General features: G+C 37.7%; 1 protein-coding gene across 1 annotated transcript in view; it reads left to right on the top strand.

Annotated features, from left to right (window-relative positions):
- Window positions 1-22,058, top strand: part of TAOK1 (TAO kinase 1) — a 147,471-nt gene that overhangs the window by 65,998 nt on the left and 59,415 nt on the right. The window lies entirely within an intron of this gene.

Below are 22,058 nucleotides of genomic sequence, written 5' to 3'. Positions count from 1 at the left end.
TCTCTTCAATTCTGTCAATCTTTGCTTCATTCATTTTAATGATCTGCCGTTAGGTATTGTAAATGTTTATAATTGTTAAATCTTCTTGCTGTATTGAACCTTTATTAATGTATAATATCTTTGTCTCTTGTAACCTTTTTTGACCTAAAGTCTTTTGATTTACAAGTCTTTTTGTGGACCCAGTTTTTCATTTCTTTTAAGTAAATACCTTGGATGGAACTGTTGGATCATGGGGCAGGTATATGTTTAGTTTTATGACCAGTTGTCAGACTTCTTCATTAAGAAGTAGAAATTTTATACTTTCATCAACAGTATATGAAAATTCTCTTTTCTTCATATCCTTTCCAACATTAGGTGTTGACAGTCATTTTACTTTGAGTCATTCTGGTAGATGTGTAATAGTATTTCAGTAAGGGTTTAACATACATTTCCCTGATGATTGGTACTTTTTCATAGATTTAAAGGCCATTCACATATCTTTCGGAAGTTTTTATTCAAGTGTTTTGCCCATTAAAAAAAAAATGGGATGTTTTTCTTTTTGTTGAGTTGTAAGTTCTTTGTACATACTGGATACTTACCCGTATTATGTATTTGTGAATATTTTCTCCCGGAACTGGAAAATTACATATATTGTGCTGTTTGTTGGGTATAATGATCTATGCATGTCAAGTTGATAACATGCATTGATTATGTTCTTCAGATCTTTTGCATCCTTTCTGATTTCATTTGTTTTGGTGTGCATGTTCTGTCAGTAACTCAAAGATGTATACTGATTGTGAATTTATCTGCTTTTCCTTTTAGCTCTCTCTTGTTTTACTTTATGCATTTCTAAGCTGAATTACTAAGAATATACAAATTTTGGATTGTATCTTCTTGAATTGTCCCATTATCATTACAAAATTTCACTGTTTATCTTTCATAGTATTTCTTGCTTTAAAATCTACTTTGGGGTGTGCTTGAGTGGCTCATTCAGTTACGCTTATGACTCCTGATTTTGGCTCAGTTTGTGGGATTGAATCCCGCTCCCGTGATGACCCCTTGGAGCCTGCTTCAGACTCTCTCTCTCCCCCTCTTTTCTCTGTCCCTCTCACAGATATGCACACACCCTCTCGCTCTCAAAATAAACAAACATTAAAAACAAATCTACTTTGATGTTAATCAGACATCTTTCTTTGGCTAATGCTTGCATGGTATTTCTTTTTCCATCCCTTTTTTAAAAAAATTTTATTTATTTATTTTGAGAGAGAGAGTTCATGTGTGATCAAGAGAGGGAGGGAGAGAGAATCCCATGCAGACTCTGCACAGTAAGTGCAGAACCCCATATGGCCTTGAACCCATGAACTGCGAGAGCATGACCTGAGCCAAAACCAAGAGTCGTACACTCAACCAGCTGAGCCATCCAGGCATGCCTCCATCCTTTTTCATTTATTATTTCTGGAACCTTATATCTAAAGTGTTTCTTGTTTTTGTTGTCTTTTTTCCCCCAAATTTCTTTCCCACCTTTATTGTGATATGATATAATATATATATGTTATCATATATATATGGCGATATGATATCATGATATATCATATAATAAAATATATTTATATGACATTGTGTAAGTTTAAGGTGTACGGTGTGTTGATTTGATACATTTATATATTACAAAATGATAACCACTATATCATCAGCTAATACCTCCTTCCTGTCACATAATTATCATTTCCTTTTTGTAGTGAGAACATTTAAGATCTACTCTGTTAGCAACTTCCAAGTATATAATATAGTATTATTAGCTATAACCATCATGCTGTACATTAAATTCCCAGAACTTGATAACCTTATAACTGGAAGTTTGTACCCTTTGACCGGTATCTCCCCATTTTCCCCACCTCCCAACCCCCGGTAATCACTATTCTACTCTTTTTCTGAGGTTTTCTTTAGATTCCATATATAAGCAATAATATATAGTATTTGCCTCTTTTCTTTTCCTTTTAAGTTTATTTAAGCAATTTCTACACTCATCGTGGGGCTTGAACTTATGACCCTAAGATCAAGAGTCGCTCGCTCTTCCAACTGAGCCCGTCAGGAGCCCTGTATTTGTCCTTTTCTATCTGATTTATTTCACTTAGCATAATGCCCTCAAATTTCATCCAAGTTGTTGCAAATGGAAAGATTTCCTTCTTCCTCATGGGTAAATTAATATTCCATTGTATTTCTGTGTATGTGTGTGTACATCATATTTCTATCCATTCATCCTTTGGCAAACACTTTAAGATATGATTGTTTCCATATCTTGACTATTGTGAATAATACTGTGGAGGCATCTGGGTGACTCAGTTGGTTAAGTGTCCTACTCTCAATCTCAGCTCAGGTCTTGACCTCAAGGTTGTGAGTTCAAGCCCTGCACTGGTCTCCACACTGGGTGTGGAGACTACTTATGGTGATGATGATGATGATGATGATGATAATGTTGCAGTGAACATAGGGTGCACGTATCTTTTCAAGATCCTGAATTCAGTTCTTTTATATATGTACCCAGAAATGGCATTGCTGGATCATACAGGCATTCTATTTTTAATTTTTTGAGGACTCTCCATTTGTTTTCCTTAGTGGTTGTACCAATTTACATTCCCACCAGCAGTGCACAGAGTTCCTTTTTCTGCATACCCTTGCCAACACTTATCATTTTTTAATTAGAGCCATTCTGACAGGTATGAAGTGTTATCTCATTGTAGTTTTGATTTGAATTTTCCTGATGATTAGTGATATTGAGTACCTTTTCATTTACCTATTGTCTTTTTTGGAAAAATGTCTATTCAGGTACTCTTCATTTTTTAATCGGGTTATTTTTAGCTAAAACTTGTTAAATGTTTTGGATATTAACCCCTTATCAGATACATGATTTATAAATATTTTCTTCCATTTCATAGATTGCCTTTTCATTTTGTTGATTGTTTTGCTGTGCAGAGCTTTTTAATTTGATTTAGTCCCACTTACTTATTTTTGCATTTGTTGCTTGCACTTGGGTGTCCTATCCAGAAAATTTCTGCCAAGAGCAAAGCAAGGAGATTTTTCTCTATTTCATCTTAGTTTTAATTGAGGTGTTTTGCCCACTTATATTTGATGCAGTTACTATTTATAGTTGGGCATAAATCTGGTTTTTTTTTTCTTATATGATTTCTATTTATCCTATCTGTTCTTTTGATATTCTTTGTTCTTGCCATCTTTTTTTTTTTTTTTTTTTTAAGTGAGCTCCATGCCCAGTGTGGGGCTTAAACTCATGACCTCAAGATCAAGAGCCACATGTTCTATTGACTGAGCCAACCAGGCACTCCTCTTCTTGTCATCTTTTTAATTAGTGAAGAGTTTATTGTTCCTGTTATTGTTTTAAATATAGGTTTTACTCAGGCATGGGGAGGCCAACAGATCAGGTAAGAATGGCCACTGGAAAGGTGGTTTGTTATACTGAATAGATCCAAGTGAGAGGGACATGCCACGCCAAAGTGGGGCACATGGGGAAGTGTTGGTGTCAGTGAGGAGGCAGAAGAAGCAAGGGAAAAACATGGGCAGGAGCATTATTGTGGTTTCTATGGGAAGAAGCAAGTGAGGCAAGGTAAGCAAGTTTAAGATTATCTAGGGTTTTATTTTGTTTTGTTTAAGATTTTATTTTTAAGTACTGGGGCTTGAATTTACAACCAAAAGATCAAGAGTCACATGCTCTGTTTATGAGTTAGCCAGGAACCCATAGGATTACTCAGTTTATACGTTTTCACTAGGCTCTGGGATACAGGAGTTATCCCTAATTGTCTAGTGTTTGGCCCTGTGGTAATTAAAGCAGAGAATAGGGAACCTAGACTGTGAGGTTGTTGGAGGTAAGGGCTCTGGATTAGTGATTTGTATGTGAAAGATGTGCTTGTTTGCTGTCTCTGTGAATTAGCTAACTCTGGGAGTGGCAGTCCCTTCGTGTTAGCAAGGCCCCAGACAACAGAACTTCAAATTACAGCAAATGAAAAGACATGAATATACATTTTCCCCACCATGGAAAGATACATATATGTATATGTGTGTGTATATGTATATATCTATATCTATATATAAATTTTCCCTTGTAAGAACATTTTGGTCATGCATTCTTTTATTATTTTAATTGTCACCCCAGTATAATTCTTATTATAGTGAACTTAGCACTTTTGCCACTATACAATGTGAAAACTTTATACTATTTCAGCTGTTTCGTGTTCTTTGTGCAATTTTTCCAAAATGTCCATTTGATTCTTTTTATTTATTGATTGATTTAAAATTTTTTCTTTAAATGTTTATTTATGGAGAGAGAGAAAAGAGTGTGAGGAGGTGAGGAGCAGAGAGGGCAGGAGGCACAGAATCTGAAGCAAGCTCTAGGCTCTGAGCTGTCAGCACAGAACCTGACACGGGGCTTGAACCCATGAACCGTGAGATCATGACCTGAGCCAAAGTCATATGCTTAACTGAATGAGTCACCCAGGTGCCCCTGATTCTTTTTTTGTTTTAAGATTTTATTTATTTTTAAGTAATTTCTACACCAAACCTGAGGCTCGAACTCAACAGCCCCAAGATCAAGAGTTGCATGCTCTACCAACTGAGCCAGTCAGGTGCCCTTTGATTCTCTTGTGTGTGTGTGTTTTAGTTTTTTTTTAATGTTTATTTACTTTTATTTTTGAGAAAGAGAGGGAGGGGGAGACACAGAATCCAAAGCAGGCTCCAGGCTATGAGCTGTCAGCACAGAACCTGATGTGGGGCTCAAACCCACAAACTATGAGATCATGACTGAGCCAAGCAGGCGCCCCTTTTGTGTATGTTTAATCTCTGTCTGGTAATCCCAGTATTTGAGTCCTCATTGGGTCTGTTTATAGTTTCTTTTGCTCTTCAGTATTTGATCTACTTTTATCAGGCTTTATAATTTTTGATTGGTCACTATCATAGAGGACAATTTATAGATATTTTGGGTGATGTTATTTTTCTTCAAAGACAGTTGCATTTTCTTTTTTTTTTTTTTTAATGTTTTTAAATGTTTATTTTTGAGAGAGAGAGAGACAAAGCACGAGCTGGGGAGGGGCAGAGAGAGAGAGAGAGAGAGAGACAGACAGAATCCAAAGCAGGCTCCAGGTTCTAAGCTGTCAGCACGGAGCCTGATGAGGGGCTTGAACTCAGAGTCTGTGAGATCATGACCTGAGCTGAAGTCAGACACTTAACTGACTGAGCCACCTAGGTGTTCCCAGTTGAATTTTCTTTTGGCCAGCTAATGGTATATTGGTGAATCACCTTGAGGTTTGGTTTTAGGCTTTGTAAAGACTAGTTGGTATCAGTTTTGCCTTTGTTACTAGGCCTGATTCTTACTCTTAAAGCAAGGCCCTTCTGGGATTCCAACTGAATGTTTGGGTGTTTATCAAGGCTCAGTCATTTTGGTGGGGTTTGAATTCCAATCTCCATCTCTCTCCAGCACTTCTTGTGTTTTGACAGCTTTGCTGATTAGTCTTCCAGCTGCTATTTTCTGCTGGGTTTCTGGGAGCCTTATGCAGCTATGTGCTTAGAAATTGATTATTTACTTGAGGATAACTTGCAGATTTTTGATAATTTGCTGCTGCTTTTCAGCTTTGTTTTCTGAGATGATGCTTTGTAAAGTCTTACATTTTGGAAACTCTTATTCTCTGGCCTCTGTCTCCTCACCTTAGCTTTCTTCTTGGACTCTATTTTCCTGTACCACGTGTTCAGGGATGAAGCTGGAGTAAATTTACATCTCACTTTGTATTTTATTCTTCTCGCAAGCATTCTAATTCTCGTCTCTAAAGCATTGCCTGCATTTGTTGCTCTTTAACAGTTTCATACAATTGCTTTGCATATACTTCCTGTTTTTATGGTTGTTTGGGCAAGAAGTAGTAGTGAGATTTTCCTAGGTTAAATTTTGATATTATTTGTACTTGTTTGGGCTTTTCATATATCATTCTGTAAATATATGTGTTTTTGGAGCAATTGGTGTTTCATTGTTAATAATGAAAAGTATAGAATTTCCGTAGATTTTTCTCTTTTCTTTAGACCTGCCCATATGATCTATCCATTGGGGGAAGTAATGTTATTATCCTTTTCTTACATTAAAGGGACTGAGTTAAATCACATATTAGCAAAATGTCAACGATTTAAAAATTTTAAATCTATAAAATTGTATTACCCCAATCCATAACTTGTCAGTAGTCCTTGTTGAAGCAAGTGAAGCAAGTAGGTTTTGAATTAAGGTTGCAGTCGGGACTTGAGGATGTATCAGAGGAAGGTAAAAAGGAAAGGCAAGCAAAGGCTTTTGAAGACAGCCCCCTACCCTGTACTCAGAAATGTAGGCTAGGGGCACCTGGGTGGCTCAGTAGGTTAAGCGTCCAACGTCGACTCAGCTCATGATCTCAGGGTCTTGAGTTTGAGCCCCACATTGGGTTCTCTGCTGTCAGCACAGTCCACTTCAGATTCTCTGTTGTCCCCCCACCCCCACCCCACTGCCCCTACCCTGCTCACGTTTTCTCTCTCTCTCTCTCTCAAAAATAAACAAACACTAAAGAAATGTAGGCTTTATTCTGAAGTTTTGAGGGAACCACTGAAGTGCAAGGGAAATACTGCATTTCTATTTGTTATAAAAAGTGTGGAGGAAAGATTGGCATTGTCAAAGATCAAAGAAGAGAAGCTTTTGTAGTAATGAAGCTTTTATAATAATTTATGAAATACTGAGAGCTTAAACTAGATAGTGGCACTGAGGGTAGAGAGGTGAATACACTTTTTTTTAAATTAAGTAAGGTCTACACCCAATGTGGGACTTGAACTCATGACCCTGAGATCAAGAGTTGCCTGCCCTACTGACTGAGCCAGCCAGGTGCCCCATGAATACATATTTTTGAGCTCAAGTTTAAATTGATAGAATAAGAGAACTTGTTTTCTGATAAGAGGGTACACATTGTAGTGCCTCACCTATGGAAAAGAATTTTGTGTGTGTATGGGGGTGATTCTCTATTGCTTAGACTTCCTTATGCAATAGTTTTTGGGATTGTCCTAGGCAGGCTAGAACATTTCAGAGAGCTGTGTTTGGGAGAGAAAGTTGCATAGTTCCCAAAGTAAGGATCTCATGGGACCAACTAAAGCAAATTGGTTTAAGCTGGATATCAGGAGCTGGCTTAGAAGAGACCCAGTTAAACACAATATGTGATCAGAGATTGGAAAATAATTCCTATAGAGGACATTACTAAGATAGTTGGTGAAATTTGAGTATGGACTATATATGCACTAGATAATAGTATTCTATCAATACTAAATTTTCTAAATTTGATAATGTATTGGGGTTATTCAAGAGAATGTTTTTGTTCTCAGGAGATATATGAAGAAGTACTTTGGAACCAAGGGTGAGAATATGTATTCTCAAATCCTTTTCAATGATAAGTAATGACAATATGGTGATAATATGTATTTTAGAAAGTTTCAAACCAAATGTGGAAAAGTGTTAACTAAGGATTAATCTGTAGTAGTGTCTGGGAAATGATAGCCCATGGGCCAAATAAATCCAGCCTATGAACCACTTTTGCTCAACTTCCAAGTTAAGAATGGTTTTTACAGGGACTCCTGGCTGGCTCAGTCAGTAGAGCATGCCACATTTGACTTTGGGGTTATAAAGTTCGAGCCCCATGTTGGATGTAGAGATTACTTAAAAAAAAAGGAAGAAGAAGATGCAACAGAAAAAGGATAATATATGTATTTGGCTCAGAAAGCCTAAAATACTAATACTAATATTTCTTTATAGAAAATGTGTGCTGACTTCTGACTTATTGGAAGGCATAACAAAGATTCACTGACCTATACTAACTTTACTGTGTGTCTGAGGGAGGGAAACCAGAAAAATGCTGTTTTAGGAAGTCAGGAAACCTAGGTTCAGATTAGGACCACCCATCAGGAAATGCATGGGTACATGCATGAAAGCCTCAAGGAGTCAAGGGCAACTACTCATATCAGGTGTTCTTTTCTTTTCTTTTCTTTTCTTTCCTTTTTATTTGTTTTGAGAGAGAAAGAGAGTGAGTGGGGCATGGGTAGAAAAAGAGGGAGAGCAAGAATCCCAAGCAGGCTCTGTACAGTCAGCACGGAGCCCGATGGCAGGGCTCCATCCCATGAACCATGAGATCATGACCTGAGCCAAGATCAAGTTTGATGCTTAACGGGACTGAGCCATCCAGTGGCCCCAAAGCAGGTGTTTTCTGTTAAATGTCTTGATGTATGGGAAACATGTACCAGGTAAATGAGCAAAGTTTGAATATAGCCCAGAATTGAATATTTTTGCCACAGTTACATTTCTAGGTTACTAACGTTCATATTTCGTGGTATCAAATAAACCTGTGTATGTGTATATGTAGCATGTGTGTGTACGCATGAATGCATGCTTTGGTTTTTGTTTCCTGTCACTCCTACCCCATGACAGAGCTTAATGTGTGGTGTCTATCTATAGGGTATATAGAGGAAGGACCCTCTCATCAAATTTTTTTTAGATGACTAAAAGTACTTTGTATAATATTTCTGAATTTTCATTAATTGACCATAAGGATCACCTTAAGTTTAAATATACTCTGATTGAGCCAGCTGTGCTAGCTGTCTCATCAGGCAGGTTAATCAAGGGCTGGTATCTTAAGTATTTGAAACCAAGCCAAAGAGTCAGATGTCCAAAAGGACTATCTCTGCATTGCCAGGAAGATAAAAATGTCTCGGGCACCTGCATGGCTCAGTCAGTTAAGCATTCAACCTGAGACAGATCTCAGGTGATGATCTCACAGTTCTTGAGTTTGAGCCCTGAATCAGGCTCTCTGCTGTCAGCAAAGAGTCCACTTCGGATCCTCTGTCCCCCTTTCTCTCTGCCCCTCCCCCGCTCACACTTTCTCTTTGTCTCTCTCAAAAATAAACATTTAAAAAATATCTTCTCTTTTAGTTTCCAGTATCTTAAATATAAACAGCATGATGTCAGTAGATGGGCTACATTGCACTGGCTTAGGAGCCAACTAACTTGCCAACAAATAGGGCAGACTATGTATGATTCTAGCAAATTCATTTATTTATTTTTTAAGTATTTTCTTTGTTTTAAAAAATGAGATGTAATGTTTACCTCTTTTTTCTAGTGTAAGGTTTTGTGAATATATATTCTTTTAGGAGCTTGGCAAGTTTTATATTTTCAGTGGCTATAGCAAATTGTTTAATGTTAATGAAAGATATAAATATACAAAAAAGATATAGAAAGACTATTTACACTTGGTGGTGATTTCAGATCATTGTTAATTGGTTCATTAAAATGGCTCCAAAGTGGATCTTCACAGTTTTATGGCTTCAAACAAAATGATTAGTTGTATATATTTTTTGTTGTATATATATTATATATACATATATATGTATATATATATATTAGTTATATATATATGTATATATATATATTAGTTATATATATATGTATATATATATATATTAGTTATATATATTTTTTTCCTACTTTTTTTTTCTCTCTTTACAGCATTATCTTGTCTTTAGGCCTATAACCAGTTTTGTCTTTACCTTTATTCTCAGGCAGTGAGAATAGATGACATGAAGTATTGTACTCTTTTTTTTTTAATTTTTTTTTTTTAACATTTATTTATTATTGAGAGACAGACACAGAGTGTGAGCAGGGGAGGGGACAGAGAGAGGGAGAGACACAGAATCCAGAGCAGGCTCTGGGCTCTGAGCTGTCAGTACAGAGCCTGACGCAGGGCTTGAACTCACAAACTGTAAGATCATGACCTAAACTGAAATTGGTTGCCCAACCAACTGAGCCACCCAGGCGCCCCAGTATTGTACTCTTTAATTACTTACAGTTCATTTATTTCTGTTCTACATAGCATTTGGTTATGTGTATATACAAACACTTAAAACTTTTCTATTATTTTCTTTTTTTTTTAATGTTTGTTTGTTTTGAGAGAGATAGAGGGAAGGAAGGAGGGAAGGAAAGAGAATCCCAAGCAGGCTCCTTGCTATCAGTGCAGAGCCTAGTGGGAGGGGAGGGGTTCAATCTCAAGAACTGTGAGTTCATGACCTGAGCCAAAATCAAGAGTTGAGCACTTAACCAACTGAGCCACTCAGGTGTTCCTCTATTATTATCTTATTCTCTACAAGAAGAATATCCCATCTTCTTTTCAGTTTATTTGTTAATATTAATCACTTCAAGGAAAATGTAGAAATTATGTACTCCTCCCTATATCCTTTTTGTAGGGGCACCTGGGTGGCTCAGTTGGTTAAGCGTCCAACTTTGGCTCAGGTCATGATCTCATAGTTTGTGAGTTCAAGCCCCATGTCAGGTTCTGTGCTGACAGCTCAGAGCCTGGATCCTGCTTCAGATTCTGTGTTTCCTTCTCTCTCTGCTGCTCCCCGACTTGTGCTCTGTCTCTCAAAAATAAACAAATGTAGGGGCGCCTGGGTGGCGCAGTCGGTTAAGCGTCCGACTTCAGCCAGGTCACGATCTTGCGGTCCGTGAGTTCGAGCCCCGCGTCGGGCTCTGGGCTGATGGCTCAGAGCCTGGAGCCTGTTTCCGATTCTGTGTCTCCCTCTCTCTCTCTGCCCCTCGCCCGTTCATGCTCTGTCTCTCTCTGTCCCAAAAATGGATAAACGTTGGGAAAAAAAAAAAAAAAATTAAAAAAAAAGAAAAAAAAAAGAAACAAATGTAAAAAAAATATATATATGTATATTTATATAATATATATTTTACATACATAATGTATATATATGTATATAAATATATATATATTTACATATACAATATATATATATATATATATATTTATTTATTTATTTATTTTTTTTTTTGAGAGAGAGAGAAAAACCCAAGCAGACTCTGAGCTGTCAGCGCAGAGCCCAATGCAGGGCTCGATCTCACGAACCAGGAAGTCATGACCTGAGCTGAAATCAAGAATCAGGCACTTAACCAACTGAGTCACCCAAATGCACCAAGTAATCTCTATACCCCATGTGGTGCTCAAACTCAGCACCCCAAGATCAAGAGTTGTACAATCCACCAATTAAGCCCACCAGGCACCCCACATTTGCATGCATTATAAATCTAGAATTCAGTGTTAACAATTTTTGCTTTAGTCCTATATATTTTAAAGAATCTAAGAGAAAAAATAGTTTTAAAATTTATCCACATATTTACCGTGTTACATACAACATGATTATTTACTTTGGAAATTCCCAAACAGTTTACAAAAGGATGCCCGGAATTAATAGGTGGGTTTAGCAAAGTTGCAGGATATAAGCTCAATATACGAAAACCTACTGTATTTCTGTATGTCTGCAGTGAACAACTGGAACTTGTTTTATTCTAGAAGTACTGTCTGTAATATCCAGAAAATGAAATAACTTCAGTTTAAATTCAACAAAAAATGGACAAGATTTGTATTCTGAAAACCATAAAACATTGAAAAAATTCCAAGGAAACCTAAATAACTGAAGAGATACACTGTGTTGATAGATTGGAAGACTAAATAATGTTATGCTGTCAGCTGTTTCCAGATTGATGTATAGATTCAATGCATTCCCAATAAAAATCCCAGCAGGCTTTTAAAATCGATATTGACAAGCATATTCTAAAATTTGGGGGAAAGCAAAGGAACTAGAAGAGCCAAAGCAATTCTGAAAAAGTGAATAAGTTCAAGAACTCAAACCATCTGATTTCAAAAACCTACAGTAATCAAGATAATATGATATTGTTGAAAGGATAAATTCATAAACAAAACCTAGAGTCCAGACATAGACCCATACAAATGTAGTGAACAGATTCCTGGCAAGGGTGCAATGGCAGATCAATGAAGAAAGGATAGATTTTTCAACAAATAGTGCCAGAGCAATTAGACATGCATGTGCATAAAAATAAACTTTGAGGGACACCTGGCTGACTCAATTGGTGGAGCATGCGACTCTTGATCCCAGGATTGTGAGTTTCAGTCTCATGATGGGTGTAGAGATTACTTAAAAATAAAATCTAGGGGTGCCTGAGTGGCTCAGTCAGTTAAGCGTCCAACTTTGGCTCAGGTCATGATCTCACAGTTTTGGGGCTCTGCTTGGACATAGAGCCTGCTTCAGATCCTCTCCACCACCACCCCCAAGCTCTCGCGTCTGTGCTCTCTCTCTCAAAAATAAGTAAACATTAAAATAATGACAAAATCTTAAAAGAAAAAGAAAAATAAACTTCGACTTACACCTTACATAAAAATTAATGCAAAATGGATTGTATTGCTACATTTAAAGCCTATGAAGCTTCTTAGAATAAAATATAGGAGAAAGTTGTTAACACGAAAAGCATTATCCATCCAAACAGATAAAACTTATAAATTGAGCTTTATCAAAATTAAAAACTTTTGGTTTTTGAAAGATGCTTTTAAGAGATGAAAAGGGGGGCGCCTGGGTGGCGCAGTCGGTTAAGCGTCCGACTTCAGCCAGGTCACGATCTAGCGGTCCGTGAGTTCGAGCCCCGCGTCAGGCTCTGGGCTGATGGCTCAGAGCCTGGAGCCTGTTTCCGATTCTGTGTCTCCCTCTCTCTCTGCCCCTCCCCCGTTCATGCTCTGTCTCTCTCTGTCCCAAAAATAAATAAACGTTGAAAAAAAAAATTAAAAAAAAAAAAAAAGAGATGAAAAGGAAAGCCACAGACTGTCAGAAAGTGTTTTCATGTTACATATATGACAAAGGATTAGTATCCAGAACAAACAGAGAAGACAACTTAATAAAGGTTGTTAAAGCCCCTAATAAACATAGATAAGAAAACAACCTAATAAACATTGAGCAAAAGTCTAAACAGACACATTACCAAAAAAAAAAAAAAAAAAAAAAAAAAGATGGTTAATAAAAATATAAAAAGAAACTTAGCATCATTAGTTTTAAAGGAAATACAAGTTAAGACCACAGTGAGATATCACTGCATGCCTGTTAGAATGACTTAGAAATAAAGATGAGATGAAACAAATATAATGCCAAGTACTGGTGAACATGTCAAGCAATTAGAAATCTCATTTATTGCTGGTAGGAATGTAAAATGGTCTAGCCACTGTGGAAAACAGTTTGGCAGTTCTTTCTTTTTTTTTTTTTTTAAACATTTATTTATTTTTGAGAACGAGAGAGACAGAGCATGAGTGGGGGGGGGGGGTCAGAGACAGAGAGGGAGACACAGAATCCGAAGCAGGCTCCAGGCTCCAAGCTGTCAGCACAGAGCCCGAGGCGGGACTTGAACTCACAGACCGTGAGATCATTACCTGAGCCAAAGTTGGATGCTTTAACAGACTGAGCCACCCAGGCGCCCCAACAGTTTGGCAGTTCTTAAAAAAAAGTTAAACATACTATTGTGTTTAACAATCTCACTCCTAAATATTAATCCATGAGAAATGAAAACTCAAGTTCACACAAAAAACTTTAAATGGGGTGCCTGGGTGACTGAGTTGGTTAAGCCTCTAACTTTGGTTCTTGTGATTTGTGGGTCTAAGCCCCACATCAGGCTCTCTGCTGTCAGTACAGAGCCCGCTTTGGATCCTCTGTTCCCCTCTCTCTGCCCCCACCTGCTCACTCTCAAAAATAAATAAACATTAAAAATATTTTTAAAAACTATAAGTGAATATTTAATGGTAGTTTTGTTGATAATTGCCAAAAATTGTAATCTACTTCACAGTGCATGCCACAAAGAGTGAATTTTACCTGTTTATTAAATGTTCATTAATGTTGATTTAAAAAAAAAACTATGTTATGGGGAAACATAAATGGACTACAGACTATAGCAAATGATCCTTACTGTATTATAAAGTTTGTTTTTGAGAGACAGAGACAGACATCCATGAGCAGGGGAGGGGCAGAGAGAGAGGAAGACACAGAATTTGAAGCAGGTTCCAGGCTCTGAGCTGTCAGCACAGAGCCCAGTGCGGGGCTCAAACGGACAGACCGTGAGGTCATGACCTGAGTCGAAGTCAGACGCTTAACTGACTGAGCCATCCAGGTGCCCTGAACCTTAACTGTATTATAAATGAATAACATAAACACACAGAAGTGGGTGGGAAAGAAAAGAACCTACTCTTAAATGATTTTGGAAACAGTATTTTGGCTGAATAAGACTAAAGGCAAAAGGAACTCTAGTTTCTAGTTTCTCACAGGTGTATGGTTTGGCAATTCTGAAACTATATTGTAGATTTGAATAAGTAAATGTATTATAATATTATAGATAATGAAAACCAGTTTTCTTACTGAGAAGTTACAAATAAAGGGGGGAGGCTAGGTATAACCTTTTGGCGTTGGATTGGAATTGTGAAGGTATTAGTATTTCTGTCTCACACAACACAAAGGTGTGTGTGTGTGTGTGTGTGTGTGTGTGTGTGTGTGTGTGTGTGATGTACATACACACACACACACACACACATAATGAAAACTGTTATTAAATGTAATATGACTAAGGGAAATAATTGTTGCAACCAGGATCCACTGATAGATGCAAAAATTAGTGGATTAAAGTCTGAGGAGGAACAGGATATATGCATAATCTCAAGTATGGTCCCAAAGATATTTATTAATTGAAATGGGAAAATCAGTGGATAAATCTGACAGACTGCCGTAACTAAGTGATCAAGGTTAGTATCAACAGTGTTCACATCATGTACTCCGTCTCTTGACGTGACACTGAGGACACATCATTTCTGTGTTGTTCTTATTAATCTAATCGTGAGGAAGTAAACTCAGTTTGGGCACTGTTAACAAAATAACCAATAGTCTTTCAAAAGTGTCAAAGTCATGAAAGACAAAGAAAGGTTGAGGAATTGTCACAGGCTGAAAGACACTAAGGCAACATGATATCCAAGCAATGTAGGATCCTGAAACAAAAAAAGGTTTTAGTGGAAAAATTGGTGAACTTCAAATAAAGTCTTAGCTTAGTTAATAGTTAATAACTTATTAATTTCCTAGTTTTGATAATTGTACTGTACTATGAAAGATATTAACATTATGGGAAGCAGGGTGAAGGATATATGGTAACTGTACTATTTTTGCAACACTTCTATAAGTCTAATTATTTCAACGTGAAAAAAATTTTTAAGCTCATTTGTAACCAGAAATTGACTTTTTCTAAAAAAGAAAAGGAAGTTTCTCTTGACTTCAGAGAAATAATGTACGCTTCATAAATAAAAGATTCCAGGTGATAAAATTGGTAGCTAAAGAAACATGTTTATTATTTTTAAGATTGTTATTTTATTTTATGAGTGACCATGAGCAGGGCAGTGGGCTAGAGGGAGGGAGAGAGGGAGAGACAGAGACAAAGAAAGAATCTTAAGCAGGCTCCAGGCTCAGCACAGAGCCAGATGTGGGGCTCAATCTCATGACCCTGGGATCATGATCTCAGCCAAAATAAAGAGTAGGATGCTTGGGACACCTGGGTGGCTCAGTCAGTTAGGCATCTGACCCTTGATTTTGGCTCAGGTCATGATCTCCCAGTTTGTGAGTGTGAGCCCCACAGCAGGCTCTTTGTTGGTTTGTGGCAAAGAGCCTGCTGGGATTCTCCCTCACTCTTTGCCCCTCTGATCTCTGTCTCTCTCAGAATAAATAAACTTAACAAAAAAAAAGAGTATGATGCTCTCAACCAGCTGAGCCACCCAAGGCACCCCTAAAAATTGTAATTTTAAAAGCAAACCAATGGGGGCGCCTGGGTGGCTCAGTGGGTTAAGTGCCCAACTCTTGATTTTGGCTCAGGTCATGATCTCATGGTTTGTGGGGTCGAGCCCTGTGTTAGGCTCTGCTGACAGAGTGGAGCCTACTTGGGATTCTCTCTCTCCTTCTCTCTCTGCCCCTCCCCTGCTCATGCTGAGCTCGCACACTCGCTCTCTCTCAAATGATAACAAATAAATAAATAAAAGCAAACCAGTGAACTACTACTCTAAAGCCATAATAAAACATCTCTAAGAATTCCTTTCTTAATCTGTAGGGGAAAAACTCCATTCACATTCTTTATTTCTTCTTCCTATTAAAATTGCTTATTTTCCCCTCAAGCAACAAATGTTATATAGATGTTTAACATTTTGACAGTTATTATGGATTTAATTTTTTTTAATGGGCACCTTTGGAATAAAATCACAATTTAAAATATTATTCCCCTAGAGAAAATTTGTTTCAAATTCTTAACAATTTGAACTTTTGATTTATATCCCATTTGTAAGTTGGACACAAAAAGAGTAAAGAATAAAAACTCCATCTATAATTTCACTACCCAAGGACAGCTATTATTAACAGTTAGGTATATATCCTTGAAGAATCTTGTTATGTACACATGTCGTAAGTGTGCATTTGATGTTGGTCACATTTGTTTACTTTCCAGATTGGACACTAGTTGAAGGAAGAGGGACCTAGAAAACAGATTATTTCAAAAACAAGCTTTTTTTTGTATTATAGTTTTGTCTGTATTTATGCTTGTTCCTCCATATACACTAGTGTGGAGAAATACAGAACACAGGAAAAATACACATAGAATCTTAGAATTGGGCTCAATAAAAGAACCACACTGAGAAAACCCTGACTTGTAGACATTCAGTGTGCCAGTAGTATTTTTTAAATTGACTGTTTTTATTGAGTACAATTTATGTACATAAATATACAGATATTAAATGTATATAGTTTGATGAAATTAGACAAATTATGCCCCTATACAACCAACAATTCAAGATATAGAATGGTGACAGTTGTGGGGAATAGAATGGAAGAGATAGAGGATGGAATGATCCTTGTTTGAATTCACCTCTTTGGGTAATAAATGTTTTACGTATTTAAAAATTAAAATTTACTCAGTATGTGGGGGGGGGGCATGTCACTGAAATCAAAGGAAAACAAGAACAATGAATCCAACTGTATTTCAGGTATAACCACATTGGAGGACAGAATAGAACTAATGCAAGTAACTTTTGTACACAGTGTTTTAACTATATACCCTCAGTCTTGGGAGAAGGAAACTGGAGACAAATTTTCAACTCTTAATACATTTCTTACATATTCAGATGTATGTGACAGTTCTGAAACTGTGTTAAAGGATTGAGCAGTGAATAATACTGATATTATTTAAAAATTTTTTAACATTTATTTTTAAGAGAGCAAGCGAGCACTTGGGAGCTGGGAAGGGGCAGAGAGAGGAAGACAGGATCTGAAGCAGGCTCCAAGCTGTGAGCATAGAGCTCGAGGTGGGGCTTGAACTCACGACCGTGAGATCACAAAGAGTCAGCCACTTAACAGACTGAGCCACCGAGGGGCCCCAATATTGATGTTATTTAGAGTCAGGATCCTAACTTTGAAAGAAGAGAGAAATATGGAATCAGGGAAAGTAAGGAAGAACCCTGTGGGATTTGATAGGATATATCTTCTTTGTCTGTCTGTCTGTCTGTCTGTCTCCCTACCTACCTACATACCTATCTACCTATCTACCTATCTATCTGCTGCAAGAAGGTCACCACAGTGATACCTCAGTACCAGAGAATACTCGGATCTTGAATTCCTCACTAAACCGAACAAGAGCTCCTTGGAGTAATGGCTCATTCTGTTTCAGGGCTAGAACATTAAAAGATAAGCCTTAGAAAATCTTGTGCCAGAAAGTTAAAAAGTGCTTTAGAAAAAAAAAGATGGGGCCTGGCAAAAGGACATGAAACCAGAGTGAGGGGGCTCCCACTGGCCAAATCTGGAATTATTTGAGCATCAATATAAAATGGTAATGGATTGGGGTACCTGGGTGGCTCAGTCGGTTAAGCAACTGACTTCAGCCCAAGTCATGATCTAGCAGTTTGTGAGTTCAAACCCAGCAGCAGGCTCTGTGCTTACGGCTCAGAGCCTGAAACCTGCTTCGGATTCTGTCTCCCTCTCTCTACCACTTGCCTGCTCACTCTGTATCTCTCTCTCTCTCTCTCTCTCTCTCTCTCTCTCTCTCAATAGTAAATAAACATTAAAAAAATTGTAATGGTAATCGATTATAGCCTATTGAATAAAAATAGGAATCCATCATTTCCATGACAGATAATAGATGGATGAATAAAAAGGGAGGGCTTTTCCCTATGTGTCTCTCTCAAAAATAAATAAACATTAAAAATTAAAAAAAAAAAAGGAGGGCTTTTCCTTATAACAGAATGCTGACTGTTAAATGTGAAGGGAATGGTAGAGTTGGAAAAAATCAGCATTTTGTAATCATCATAGTGAAGATTGGGGCTAGAAACTTCAGTGGTTGGTAATCTAGGGGAAAAGTTTTTGGAGCAGGATGTTTACGTGATTTAAAAGTATCTCTCCACAGTGGTGCCTGGGTGGCTCAGTAGGTTAAGCCTTTGACTTTTGATTTTGGCTCAGATCATGATCCCACAGCGGGCCCCTCCCTGACAGTGCGGAACCTGCTTGGGATTCTCTCTCTGCCCCTCCCCTGCTTGTGCTCAGTCTCTCAAAATAAATAAATAAACTTAAAAAAAACATCTCTTCACAAATTCCTTGTTAGATACAAGGTAGAAAATAGTAACTCTAACTGTATACATTGGAAAAGAAGAGACAGTGCTTGAGTGGGTTATAAAAATTAGTAACATCAAGGAGGAACAGACAGACCTTGTATACCTACAGATGTGAAACCCTGAAAATCAGGACACGATATTACTCTTGTAGTATTTTGGCCAAGGACGTATAACCAGAATCTAATCTTGAAGAAATGCCAGACAAGCACAAATTTAATAACATTCTATAAAATATCACTGCATATTTTTTTTTTTTTAATTTTTTTTTAACGTTTATTTATTTTTGGGAGAGAGAGAGACAGAGCATGAACAGGGGAGGGGCAGAGAGAGAGGGAGACACAGAATCGGAAACAGGCTCCAGGCTCCGAGCCATCAGCCCAGAGCCTGACGCGGGGCTCGAACTCACGGACCGCGAGACCGTGACCTGGCTGAAGTCGGACGTTTAACCGACTGCGCCACCCAGGCGCCCCACTGCATATTTTTAAAAAAATGAGTGTCATAAAAGACAAAGGTTGAGGAATTGTTCTAGATTAGAGGAGACTAATAAGGCATGATGAGGAAGCACAACATGTGGTCCCAAAGGAGAGAAAAACATTTGTAGACATTACATATTTTTATTTTTAGACATAATAGGCAAAGGATCTCATTTTGTCATTTAATTTTAATGTAATCATTACTAATAAGTTTGGATTTTAATAAATTATACTCATTTTTTTAATTTACTATTTTATTTAAGAAACTTTTTTAACATTATTGAGAGACAGACACAGCGTGAGCAGGGGAGGGGCAGAGAGAGAGGGAGACACAGAATGCAAAGCAGGTTTCAGGCTCTAAGCTGTCAACACAGAGCCCGATGCGGGGCTCAAACTCACAAACCACAAGATCGTGATCTGAGCTGAAGTTGGATGATTGAGTGAGCCACCCAGTAGCCCCTTTAATTTACTATTATAAAATATCTTAGCGGGGCGCCTGGGTGGCGCAGTCGGTTAAGCGTCCGACTTCAGCCAGGTCACGATCTCGCGGTCCGTGAGTTCAAGCCCCGCGTCGGGCTCTGGGCGGATGGCTCAGAGCCTGGAGCCTGTTTCCGATTCTGTGTCTCCCTCTCTCTCTGCCCCTCCCCCGTTCATGCTCTGTCTCTCTCTGTCCCAAAAATTAAAAAAAAAAAAAAATGTTTATTTATTAAAAAAAATAAAATAAAATAAAATATCTTAGCATTGCAGAAGATTTTGCAGTTACAGTAAAGAGTTTTTCCTTGTAATTTTCTTTTTTTTTTTTTTAATTAAAAAAATTTTTTTAACATTCATTTTTGAGAGTGAGAGAGAGCATGAGCAGGGGAGGGGCAGAGAGAGAGGGAGACACAGAATCCGAAGCAGGCTCCAGGCTCTGAGCTGTCGGCACAGGGCCCTACGTGGGGCTTGAACTCACGGAGTGTGAGATCATGACCTGAGCTGAAGTCAGATGCTTAACCGACTGAGCCACCCAAGCGCCCCTTTCCATGTAATTTTCACCCATTTCTCTTAATGTTAACATGTTATATAATGTTTTATCAACATTACCTTTATCACAACTAAGAAATCAATATTGATCAAATGATACTATAAACCAGATACTCAGAGTTTTCCAGTTTTTAAAACTACTGTCTCTTCTGTTTTTGGAATCTGATCCAGAATATTGATTTGCATTTGGTATACCCTCTTTTATTTTTTAATGTTTACTTATTTTTGAGAGAGAGAGAGAGAGAGAAAGAGAACAAGCAGGGGAGGAGCAAAGAGACAGGGAGACATAGAATCTGAAGCAGGCTCCAGGCTCTGAGCTGTCAGCACACAGCCCATTGCGGGGCTTGAACCATGAACTATGAGATCATGACCTGAGCTGAAGTCATATATTCAACCTACTGAGCCATCTAAGCGCCCCTAGTATACCCACTTTTAAATCAAGCTTTATCTTAGGTTAATTAAAAAGTGCAGCTGTTTAATGCAAAACAGTGAGATTGGATCCTTCATACCATATGTAAAAATTCAAAATGGATCAAAGAGGGGCGCCTGGGTGGCTCAGTCAGTTAAGCATCTGACTTTGGCTCAGGTCATGATCTCGCGGTCTGTGAGTTCTAGCCCCGTGTCGGGCTCTGTGCTGACAGCTCAGAGCCTAGAGCCTGTTTCAGATTCTGTGTCTCCCTCTCTCTCTGACCCTCCCCCATCGTGCTCTCTTTCTGTCTCAAAAATAAAAAATAAACCTTAAAAAAATTTTTTTTTCCAAAATGGATCAAAGACCTATATGTAATAGTTAAAACTATAACACTTTAGAAGAAAACATAGGGGTAAATCTGCACAATCTTGGTTTTGGCAAAGGATGCTTAGATATGACACCAAAAGCATGAGCGACAAAAAAAAGTAGATAGGGCCGTCTGGGTGGCTCAGTCAATTAAGCGTCTTGACTTCAGCTCAGGTCATGATCTCATGGTTCATGGGTTCAAGTCCCACATTGAGCTCTTTGCTGTCTACACAGAGTCCACCTCCGATTCTCTGTCCCCCTCTGTCTCTCCCCTGCTCACATTCTCTCTTTCAAAAATAAATAAAACATTAAAAAATGTTTTAAATACAAAAACTGGACTTCATCAAAATAAAAAAAACTTCTGTGTTTCAAAACTTTGAAAGACAATCTACAAAACAGGAGAAAATATTTTTAAATCACATATCTGATAAGGGATTTGTCTAGAATATAAAGAACTCTTATAACTCAGTCATGAAAAGACAATTTAAAAATGGGTAAAGGATCTGAATTAACATTTCTCCAAAGAAGATACGCAAATGGCCACGAAGCACAAAAAATGATGCTTAACATCATTAGTCATGAATCTTGAAAACATTATGCTAAATGAAAGGAGCAAACACAAAAGACCACATATAATTCCATTAAAAAAATTAAAAAAAATTTTTTTAATGTTTATTTTTGAGAGAGAGAGAGAGAGAGCAGGGAGGGGCAGAGAGAGAGAGGGAGACACGGAATCTGAAGCAGGCTCCAGGCTCCCAGATGTCAGCACAGAGCCTAACGCAGGGCTTGAACTTAGGAATCATGAGATCATGACCTGAGCCGAAGTTGGACACTTAATCAACTGAGCCACCAGGCGCCCCCCAAACAGTGTCTTTTTTTGAAAAGTTTTTAAAGCAATGCTGTAGAGGTATAATTTACATATGTGCTATTTATTTTTTTAACAAGTTTTGAGGCATGAATTACATACCGTAAGTTCACCAACTTTAATTGTGCATTCCAATGATTTTAGCAAATAGGAGTTATAGCTGTCATCATAATTAATTTTAGAGTATTTTGACCTTTTGGAATTTATTAAAGTCTAAACTGAAGATCATTTCTTCCACAGGTGATTTGAGATGGTCTTGACCCTTTTATGAACTCAATACTGTGTGTGTGTATATATACATATAGTAAGAGTTTGGCCTTCCTTTCCAAGAGTTAAAAATTGTCTTTCTGTTACATTTTTATTACTTTTTTCAGAAGTTCCATAAG

Source organism: Puma concolor, chromosome E1, assembly GCF_028749965.1.
Source record: "Puma concolor isolate L17-30 chromosome E1, mPumCon1.1.hap2, whole genome shotgun sequence".
Lineage (NCBI taxonomy): Eukaryota > Metazoa > Chordata > Mammalia > Carnivora > Felidae > Puma > Puma concolor.
This window is presented reverse-complemented; position numbering and strand designations above follow the sequence as displayed.